This window comes from Terrapene carolina, unplaced genomic scaffold (assembly GCF_002925995.2).
Source record: "Terrapene carolina triunguis isolate 2854851 unplaced genomic scaffold, T_m_triunguis-2.0 Scaffold517, whole genome shotgun sequence".
Classification (NCBI taxonomy): Eukaryota; Metazoa; Chordata; order Testudines; family Emydidae; genus Terrapene; species Terrapene triunguis.
Genome location: NW_020664868.1, coordinates 1,668,257 through 1,679,145, shown reverse-complemented (window position 1 = coordinate 1,679,145; position 10,889 = coordinate 1,668,257).

Below are 10,889 nucleotides of genomic sequence, written 5' to 3'. Positions count from 1 at the left end.
TAGAACCCAGGAGTCCTGGCTCCCAGCCCCCCTGCTCTAACCACTAGATCCCGCTCCCCTCCCAGAGCTGGGCATAGAACCCAGGAGTCCTGGCTTCCAGCCCCCCCTGCTCTAACTACTAGACCTAGGGTGACCAGACAGCAAGTGTGAAAAATTGGGACAGAGGGTGGGGGGTAATAGGTGCCTATATTAGACAAAGCCCCAAATATTGGGACTATTTCTATCAAATTGGGACATCTGGTCATCCTAACTAGACCCCACTCTCCTCCCAGAGCTGGGATAGAACCCAGGAGTCCTAGCTCCCAGCCCCCCTGCTCTAACCACTAGACCCCACTCCCCTCCCCAAGCTGGGAATAGAACCCAGGAGTCCTGGCACCCAGCCTTTGCCCTATTCCTTCCGCCCACGCTGCCTCTTGGGTTTTTTCATCTTAACCCTTTGCTGGCTGCTGCCCAGACACCGAGGCAGGACCAGCAGGAATCCGGAGTCTAAGCTCCATCTTGCAGCCGACGCTCACAGGCGGGAATGTAGTTCCCTTGTGGGGTTAGTAGGGCAGGGCTCAGGGCAGCCTTCAGCCCCACCACACTCTTCCCACCACCTGCCAACCCCAGTCCCCATGGCCTGCCCCACCCAGTACCAGAACCCGCCCCATGCGCCGCCTCCCCCAGCTTCCGCCTTGCTGCCCGTTGCACCCCAGCTGCTGGAGACGGGAGGGGGTCGCACGTGTTGGGGCGCAGGCCGCTGGAGGGCGGCGGGTCAGCAAACCAACCCCCTTAACCACGCCAGTCTGAAAATCAGGCCCTGCGGCATGAGGGTGATTTGCCCTCTCCACAGAGCTCTGGAGGAGGTGTCCCGCCTCACCACACCAGGGGACTGAGCCAGGGATAGCCGGGGGACGAGGGTTATGACTAGAAGATCCCGAGAGGGGATTTGCTACCGGCACGTCCCGCTGGTCTAGGGAGTGGGATCTCTGCCAATCAGGCCCCGCATGTGCCGTGTGAAGGAGCAGGGGACCCCCCACATCATCCCCACCCTGAAATGCAGCCACCTCTGGTGAGGAGTGTGGCGGCCAAGCGCACAGCCGTGGGAGAATGGGAAATCCAGGTCAAGGATGCAGGGACAAATCTATCTCTGCGGAAAGGAGCCCCAGGGGGGCTTTGATGCCTAGACCGAGCTGGTGGCATTTGAAGTTTGAAGGTCCCTGTGGGGGAGACACACACACGGCAACACCCCTGGAGCTCAGGTTGCTGGACTTGAGTGGAGAGGGTGGCCCAGGGAGATACCGCAGACAGACAGACCGAAACATCACCAGTTCCCCCAGCCTGCACTCGAGGTGAGGATGGGGGAGGTGGCCACGCCCCCAATCCGCCCCCTATGGGCCCGTGGGGGGGGGGGAACAGAGAATAGTCATTGCACCTGAGCGTGACTGAGAATTGGGCCCATCAGGCCTGTTAGGAGATCCCTGATTTGGGCCTCTTCACGCGTCAGCCAACACACGGGTGCCCACTAGTGCCCATTTGATAACAGACACGGCCAACGTCTCCAGGAGCGTCGCCTTTGAGCAGTTTGGTTGTTAATTAACACCTTGTCCCTTTGGATACTGACCGATCTTCCCACTCCTCTGGCCAACTGGGCCCCTCTCCCCTGCTGAGTCTTCCCTTCTCCCGACTTTCTCTCTTTCCTCCACTGAAATCTCCACAGGCCGCCCCCGCCCATCACCTCCCACCGCTGCGGGTGACGGCTTGAGGAGTGTGTCTCTATTGATGTCACAAAGTTGTTATATGAAATCAACAAAATGACCAGGGGGCTGGAGCACATGACTTATGAGGAGAGGCTGAGGGAACTGGGATTGTTTAGTCTGCAGAAGAGAAGAGTGAGGGGGGATTTGATAGCTGCTTTCAACTACCTGAAAGGGGGTTCCAAAGAGGATGGAGCTCGGCTGTTCTCAGTGGTGGCAGATGACAGAACAAGGAGCAATGGTCTCAAGTTGCAGTGGGGGAGGTCTAGGTTGGATATTAGGAAACACTATTTCACTAGGAGGGTGGTGAAGCCCTGGAATGGGTTCCCTAGGGAGGTGGTGGAATCTCCTTCCTTAGAGGTTTTTAAGGTTCGACTTGACAGAGCCCTGGTTGGGATGATTTAGTTGGGAATTGGTCCTGCTATGAGCAGGGGGCTGGACTAGATACCTCCTGAGGTCCCTTCCAACCCTGATATTCTATGATTCTATGATCATCCCCTCATGGAGTAACTTGATGTGGCTATGGACTCCACCATTTGCGGACATGGGCTGAAGCCCCTAACAGACAAGGGACCGTACTCTGACCAAATAACGGGCATGCCAAGGAGGATGGCTAAATAAAGTCATTAAATACTTGTACAATTTAGTCATGACAGAGGAATCAAGGTGAACTATTCATACAGCTATATAACCACGCCTTTCTAGAAAGAGACACGTCATGCAATTAATACATTGCTAAATAAAGCTGATCAAACAACTACACAAAAGTCACAAAGGACACTGCTCTACAGCCAAAATGCTTCTGAAATAAATGTAGTCAAACGTTACTAATTCTGGGTCACTGAGAACGAAAATGATGCTTAAAATTGTTGATTGGCTCTAGTTTTCAAGATATGCTATTGGGTCAGTATATACGACCCTTGACTTGGGAATGGCGGAGGATAAGTGAGTTATAAAGGGAAGGGATCTCAATTTAAACCAGAAATGACTAAAATACATCTTTGACTGGATCTATGAATAAATCTATGACCGGGTTTGGACAGTACTTGCTTTTTAGGCAAAACAATGAATGATGCAATCTGAAGCTGGTATTGCGTCATACATGATATGAATTGCATCATGTTATTCCTAGAAGTCATGGATGATGCAATCATAACGAAGCTTACATCTGCTGAACAAATTGCTCTATATCAGCTCTAGAAATCATACAGTGTCGTGCTCTCTTATTTGTCAGTGTTTGATTTTGCAAAGGGACACATTTCTGTTTAGCCAAAGTGAGCAGAGATGCCTCGTACTTGTGTGAACAGTGCAGATAACTTCTGCTATGTTTGTGGTGAAGTGACTTTTGCATCACAAAAGCGCAGTATAACCACTATGGTTAAGAAAGCCTATCACCTTTATTTTGGCTGCAGAATTGGAGATCAGGACAAGAGGTGGCCCCCACACAAATGCTGCAACACTTGTGCAACAAATCTTCGCCAGTGGTTGAACAGGAAAAGGAAATCTATGCCTTTTGCAGTACCAATGATTTGGAGAGAGCCAACAGATCATACCAGCAATTGTTACTTCTGCATGGTGTCTCCAGTTGGGAAAGGTGTGTCAAAGAAGAAAAAGTGGACTGTGCATTATCCAAACATTCCATCAGCTATACGCCCAGTACCCCACGGAGAAGGACTGCCGGTTCCTGATGCACCAGAATCATTCTCACTTGAGTCAGACGAGGAAGAGGAAGAGGATGAAACTTCTGGTCCTGAACCATCATTGTCACAGGACCCACATTTTCTCCCATCCTCCTCCTCTGAACCACACCTCATAACACAAGGTGAACTGAATGACCTTGTCAGGGATTTGGAACTACCCAAGAGTAAGGCAGAGCTGTTGGGCTCCAGACTACCGCAGTGGAATCTCCTGGCAGGTGATGTTAGGGTTTCCATGTTCCGTGACCGTCAAAAGGATCTTGTCCCATTCTTCTTCATGGAAGGTGATCTTGTAGCCTGCAACAACATCGATGGTGTGATGGCAGCCCTCAACATCGTTCACGATCCAGATGAGTGGAGACTGTTCATTGATTCATCGAAGACGAGTCTTAAAGCTGTTTTACTGCATAATGGCAATGTTTTGCCATCAATTCCAGTTGGTCATGCAGTCCATAGGAAGGAAACCTATGACAACATGAAACAACTTTTGGGGTGCATAAACTATGACCAACATCAGTGGCAGCTTTGTGGCGATTTGAAGGTTGTTGCTCTCTTGCTTGGTCTGCAGACTGGATACACAAAGTACTGCTGTTTTCTCTGCGAATGGGATAGTCGTGCAAGAGATTCCCACTACATCAAGAAAGATTGGCCACTCCGACAGTCATTGGAGCCTGGGAGGAAAAGTGTTCAGCATCCACCAATTGTTGAATCAAGGAAGATTTTGTTACCACCCTTACACATCAAGCTGGGTCTGATGAAGAACTTTGTCAAGGCCATTGACAAAACACAAGCAGCTTTCAAGTACCTCCGTGGAAAATTTCCAAGGTTAAGTGAAGCTAAGATAAAGGAAGGTGTCTTTGTTGGTCCTCAGATTCGTGAACGTCTTCGAGTGACCATGCACTGCGTGGCAAGGAAAGTCTTCCAGTTAGTGGCAATAAATTTTCTTGGAAACAACAAGGCAGACAACTACAGGTTGTTGGTGGACCTCCTCAAGGCATACAAAAGCCTTGGTTGCAACATGTCACTAAAGATACATTTTTTGCACTCTCATCTAGATTTTTTTCCACCGAACTGCGGAGCAGTGAGCGACGAGCACGGCGAGCGATTTCACCAGGACATTGCAACAATGGAGAAACGCTATCAGGGCAAATGGAGCCCATCAATGCTATTGCTGGACAGTGACAAGAGATGCTCCATTTAATGAATACAAGAGACAAGCCAAGAAGCGCCGAGTAGACACTGAATAGGACTAAACTATGTACATAATAGTTTTTTGCCTTTTGTTTCTTAATAAATTTGATTTATATAACCCTTTTGCTGATTTTTAAAGTGTTACATAAACAGGACAGGTGAAATATTATCATGTAAAGCAACCATAAACACATGAAAAGACCTAGGTTTACAATTTATGATTAAAACTCTACTATCTACACAATATACATAGACATAAAATGTAAAAACTTAAATATCTTAGAAACAGTAGCCAATCAGTTGTTTTAATTGTCATATTTGAATTCAGCACATCAAAATACATAATAAATAGCACATTTTATCTCTGAAGCAGACGACTTCTCAAAAACTGTAGACCAGTGGTATTAGAGAGAGAGAGAGAAACTATAACGATCGAGCTAGCTCCATACTGGAGGGGACTTTTCAGAGATGATCATGGAATCATAGAATACCAGCCTTCTCCCCCACAAGCACACTGCTGACTCATAGCCAGCTTCTCGTTCACTGTAATCCCCAGGTCCTTTTCTGCAGAACTGCCCTTAGCCAGTCGGTCCCTAGTCTGTAACAGTGAATGGGATTCTTCCGTCCTAAGTGCAGGACTCTGCACTTGTCCTTGTTGAACCTCATCAGGTTTCTTTTGGCCCAATCCTCCAATTTGTCTAGGTCACTCTGGACCCTATCCCTACCCTCCAGCATATCTACCTCTCCCCCCAGTTTAGTGTAATCTGCAAACTTGCTGAGGGTGCAATTCATCCCATCATCCAGATCATTAATACAGATGTTGAACAAAACTGGCCCCAGGACCAACCTCTGGGGCACTCCCCTTGATACCGGCTGCCAACTAGACATCGAGCCGTTGATCACTACCCATTGAGCCCGACGATCTAGCCAGCTTTCTATCCATGTTATAGTCCATTCATCCAATCCATACTTTTTTAACTTGCTGGCAAGAATACTGTGGGAGACCGTATCAAAAGCTTGGCTAAAGTCAAGATATATCACATCCACCGCTTTCCCCATATCCCCAGAGCCAGTTATCTCATCAGAGAAGGCAATCAGGTTGGTCAGGCATGACTTGCCCTTGGTGAATCCATGTTGACTTTTCCTGATCACCTTCCTCTCCTCCAAGTGCTTCAAAATGGATTCCTTGAGGACCTGCTTTATCAGGCTGTTTACAAAAGCTGGGTTAGTTTCGCAGACAGCCTGGTTACTTTTTAATTCCCTCCCAGGAACCAACCTTCCTCTTTCTACAGAACGACGTCACCGTTTGTCTTTAAAAAATGCTAGACAGATCCAATGCCTAACTTTGATACCAATTGCCCTTATTCCATGTGCTCAAAGTAACGTATTTCTTCAGGGCCTTTTCTATTGATTGGCTTTAGCTGTAAAGAGGCCTTTTAAGTTAAGCCCCGTTACACCTGTTTGCAGGCTCTCATTAGTAAAGTATGAAGGTTTTGGGGGCAGGATAATAATCCCCATCATTTACAAGACAGGAGTTTTACAGTAAAAAAAAAAACACAATAAAAAGTTTCAGAAGCCAAGCTCTACTTCTGTGACTGCATGGAGGAGAGAAATTAAAACGACCCCCTCCAGCCCTGGTATCTGAAGACACATGTCCCCCCAAGTCCCTTTCTCCTTTCCTCTAAGACGCAGCTTTAGCAAAATAATATTTCATCAGAGGATTAAAATTAAATACAAGGAGACAGAAAGAAAGCGTTTCCGAGCTATACTGTCCCAACCATTAAAAAAACAACATACAACGTTTTAACCTTGGATCTGTACCTAACATCAGGGGTTTTCTACCTTTTTGTCATTTGCAAACCCCTAACAAATTTCAAATGGAGGTGGAAATCTTAGACGCAGTCTGCAAACCTCAGGGGTCCGTGGACCACGGGCTGAAACCCACTTATACCCTAGAGAGGCCAAGAACAGGAACTTGCAAGATTTCCTTCGCATCCGGAATTAAATACTTCTCATTTTTCCAGCAGAGAGACAGGTCTTTGTTATAACTCATGCTTAGCAAAATTTGGCCAAAACAAACACATCGTTCAGCCAGAACAAACACATAGTATGCAAATTCCCCTGTAAAACCCCCCACCCACTGCTAGCAATGCAGGGGCTATGACACACGCTCAGGCGGTGCTGAGTCCAAGCTGACAAATGCCAGCGCATGACAACGTTTTGGGTCACACCAATACAGAGATCTCTGACGCAATCCCGGGGCACGGGCAGAATGTGCAGGCAAGACAACGCTTCCGGGAAGGACCAGCCCCACCTCTCCGGGGCCGGCCCAGCACCGTATATAAGGTGCTGCCTCTAACCTGGGCTCTCCATCCCCGGCACCGCGGAGGGTGGATGGTAACAGCAGCAATGGCCCTCATTCCAGACAGGCCGGTGAGTTCCTGGTTCCCTTGAGTCGCCTTTTCCTCTCCTGCTGCTGCCCCAGACCCGAGATGGGAAATCAAGCGACTCGAAGAACCAGCAAGGAGCGACAGAGCGCGAGCGGGGCATCCCAGGGCAGATCTGGGACGTGCCCAGGGGCCGGGCGGCTTTCTCCCTGGACGTGCCGGGGCATTCAGCAGCTGGGCACTGGGTGGCTGGCACTGGGGAATGGGACGTGAATTGGCTCGGTAATGTGGCGCCGGGGTGGTGGCGGAGCGGTTAGATCAGAGGGTGTCACAGCCGGAGCAGCTGCACTGGGGTTTGGGATTAGCTCAGAGTAGTTTTGTGTCTGGTTATACATGTAGAGACACGTAGGCCTGCAGACAGAGGCAGCCATAGACACCGCCTTTGCCAACACCCAGAGGGGCACGTGCACATACAGACCCACACACACACTACACACACACACACACACACCACAATCCCCTCCACACACAATCATTTACACACACACAGACCCACACACACAATCCTTTACACACACACACAGACCCCCCCCACACAGTCCCCTCCACCCACCCACCCACACACACACACACAAAATCCCTGCCCCACACACAGACACCCCCCAGTCCCCTACACACACACACACAGACCCCCCCACACAATCCTCTACACACACACATACACAATCCCCCAATACACACAGACTCCCCCCCACATACAGACCCACCCACACCTACACACTCCCCCCCACAATCCTCTACACACACAGACCCCCACACACAATCCTTTACACACACACGCAGACCCCCCCCACAGTCCCCTCCACACACACACACACACACACACACACACACAATCCCCCCCCCACAGAACCATCTCCTCACACACACACCCACAGAAGCTCCCCTAGAAAATGATCTGACGGCCCCAAACGCAGGCTCCTTCAGTTCAACCCAAGGGGTTGCTCCTTCTGCAAAGCGCGTTCCTGGAACTGGTGCTGGGCAGTGCCCGGAGGGGGCGAGGCTGGGGGGTCTCTCCCTGGGGGCTAGCCCTGGGGAGGGTGTGCAGCGTGCAGCCGGCTGGACGAGAGCGGCTGTGATGGGGGGACAGCACCCCTCTGCCCTGGGAGACGGGCCGGTCCAAAGAGAGATAGAAGGAGGGGACACGAGGAGGGATGGCTGCACATCCCCAGCTCTCTCCCCAGGGGCCTGGTCCCTCCCGGCCCGGGCGTGGCACTCACCCAGCAGTTTCTGTCTCTCAGACCGTCCCGTACAGCACTGCCATCCCGGGAGGACTCCGTCCGCACACGTGGGTGAAGGTGACAGGTTCGGTGCCGGAGACGAGCGCAGGGTGAGTGACCAGCACGTCCGTACACGGGGCTTCCCCTTCGTTCCCGGGTAGGGCGAGGGGATGCCCCCCCCAAGGCAGCGAGACGCCCTCAGCCCTCCGCTGCAGTGTGAGCTCCCTATCTGTGCACCCCCCCTGCCCCACCGTGCATGCCCCAGAGGCAGCACCTCTCCCCACACTCGGGCTAGTTGCAGATGGGAGCAACCTGGCTGGAAGGAGAGGGGCCCCGGGTTTCCCTTCCTGGCGCTCATCCCCAGCTCAGTCTCCAGCCACCGGGCCCTTTGCAAAACCAAGGTGCGCCAGGGCCCGGGTTGGTCACAGCTGCTCAGGTCACGGGGCCCTACAAGCCGGCGAGAGGATCCCTAATGCCGGACACTGGGCCGGGAGCGCGGTCCCTGAAGCTGGCTCCAGGCTCAGCCAGTGCCGTCTCCACTCCAGCTTCCGGGTAACGTTCCTCTACGGTCAGTACGAAGGGGCCAACGTGGCCTTGCTCTTCAACCCCCGCTTTGAGGGCGCCCCCCACATCGTCTTCAACAGCTTGGTGGAGAGAAAGTGGGGCCAGGAGGAGCGGAAGGAAAACAGCCCCCTCCGCAAAGGGAAGAGCTTCACGCTGACGTTCACCACCACCGCCAAGGCGTACGAGGTAGGTAGGGCTTGGGGAGGGGACGCCCCTTCTCCACCAGGACACTGGGGGACGCCCTACCTCGGCCATCGGGAGGGTCCGGACTGCGTCCAGCTGGATCAGAGAAAGCTGCAACGTGACAACCCCGGGTTCGTCCATGCGGGGCGTAGTGCAGTGAACTGTCCCCTTATGGTAGGCAAAGCTCCCGGCTCATTGGACCGAACCTTCCCCGCCTGCATTGCAGCCAGGGGGAGCGTGGGCTCAGTGGGACGTGAGCCATGCCCCTCTCGTTGCTGGACCCTGTGGGGAACTGGCCCCACTTTGCAAACGTCCAACGAGCCCCAGATATAGGCCCTGGCCCAGCCCCTGCTGCCCTGGAAGGACGTCCCAGACCCAGTGGGCTGGAGCCTCTGTCCGCTCGTCTGACGCTGCCCGTTCCCTTCCAGGTGACAGTGAACGAGCGTCATCACTACACGTTCCGGCACCGCCTCCCGCCGGAGCACGTGCGCTTCCTGGAGGTGCACGGCGACGTGACGCTGGAGGCCGTCAGCTGGGAAGGCGGCGGCAGTTACTGGAACCGCCTCACAGCGGTGCCCGGTTGGGGAGCCTCCCGCGTGTATTAGACGGCGCAGCCTTTGGTCCCGGCACTGCCCCCACGGACCCGCCCTCAAGAAGGCGGCAAACACCGAGGTCGCTGAGCTGGACAATGTGCAGGAAGCCACCGTGGCGAGGGCCTGATCCCCGCAGTCCCTGAGCCCCATGTGTGGGTTGATTCTCACCGCCCGCGGGAGAAGGAGGGACTGTGCTCCACGCTGTACGGAGCGGGGAGATTATCAACAGCACACATAGGACTTTCACTAGGCGCCATCGGAAAACCTTCCCGGGGTAAACAGCGGCCACATCTTCCCGGCTCAGCACCCTGCTGGAGGCCAGATTCCCCACACAGCCCAGCTCCCGCGTAGGCCTCTAAGTCAGGCAGAGATTTGGTGCCAAAGCCGCTGGAGAATCTGGCAGGGTTGCCATGGGAGCTTGGAAGTCCGGCCTCGCTTCTGGGTGCTGAGTCGGGCTCTTGTGAAGGTTTGGCCCTACGTGACTTGCCCGAGGCCATCCGGGAAGCTCTGAGCAGAGCTGGGATTGAACTCACCGTCTCTAGCAGCCTCAGCGTGAGCATCGCTGGGTGTATCAGTGACTAAGGTGGTCCCTTGGAGGTGCAGGGGCGTTACCTGCAAACCCGCTGTCATGTCGCCTTCCAGAACCACACAACGTGCTTTGTCTAGCACAGGGCTTCTCAACCTTTTCCTTTCTAAGCCCCCTCCCCGACATGCTATAAAAACTCCATAGCCAGCCTGTGCCACAACTGGTTTTCTCCAGATCCGATTACTCCTGGGGGAATTCTGTGCCAAACAATTAAAAACTCTGCACACAATAATTTGAAAATTCTGCATATTTTATTTGTCAGAATTACACAATATGATCATGCCAGTTGCAATTAGTTTGGTAATTTATTTCAAAGTAGCTGTCAGCAAGCGTGTCTGTAACTATACTGAGCGGGAAAAAAAAGATTCTGGTAATATTCTTTGACCGCTGGATTCCTTACTAGGCATATTAAAAGAGAACGTTGAGTAAGTCATTTCCTGCACCTGTCAGAAGCAGCGCAAAGGCTGGGGGGAGTCGGGGTAACGGAGGAGCTGAGGGGGAGGGAAGGAGCCTGGGAGTGAACCTGGAGGGTGTTGGTGTGGGTGGGAGAAGGTGGTTTTTTGGGGTGGGGGGGTTAGGGTGTTGGGAAGCCTCCCCCATGCAGACCCTGGCTGACCCCAAGCCTCTGCCATTCAGTCAGACACGTCGGCCCCTGTCCCCGCACCCCCATCC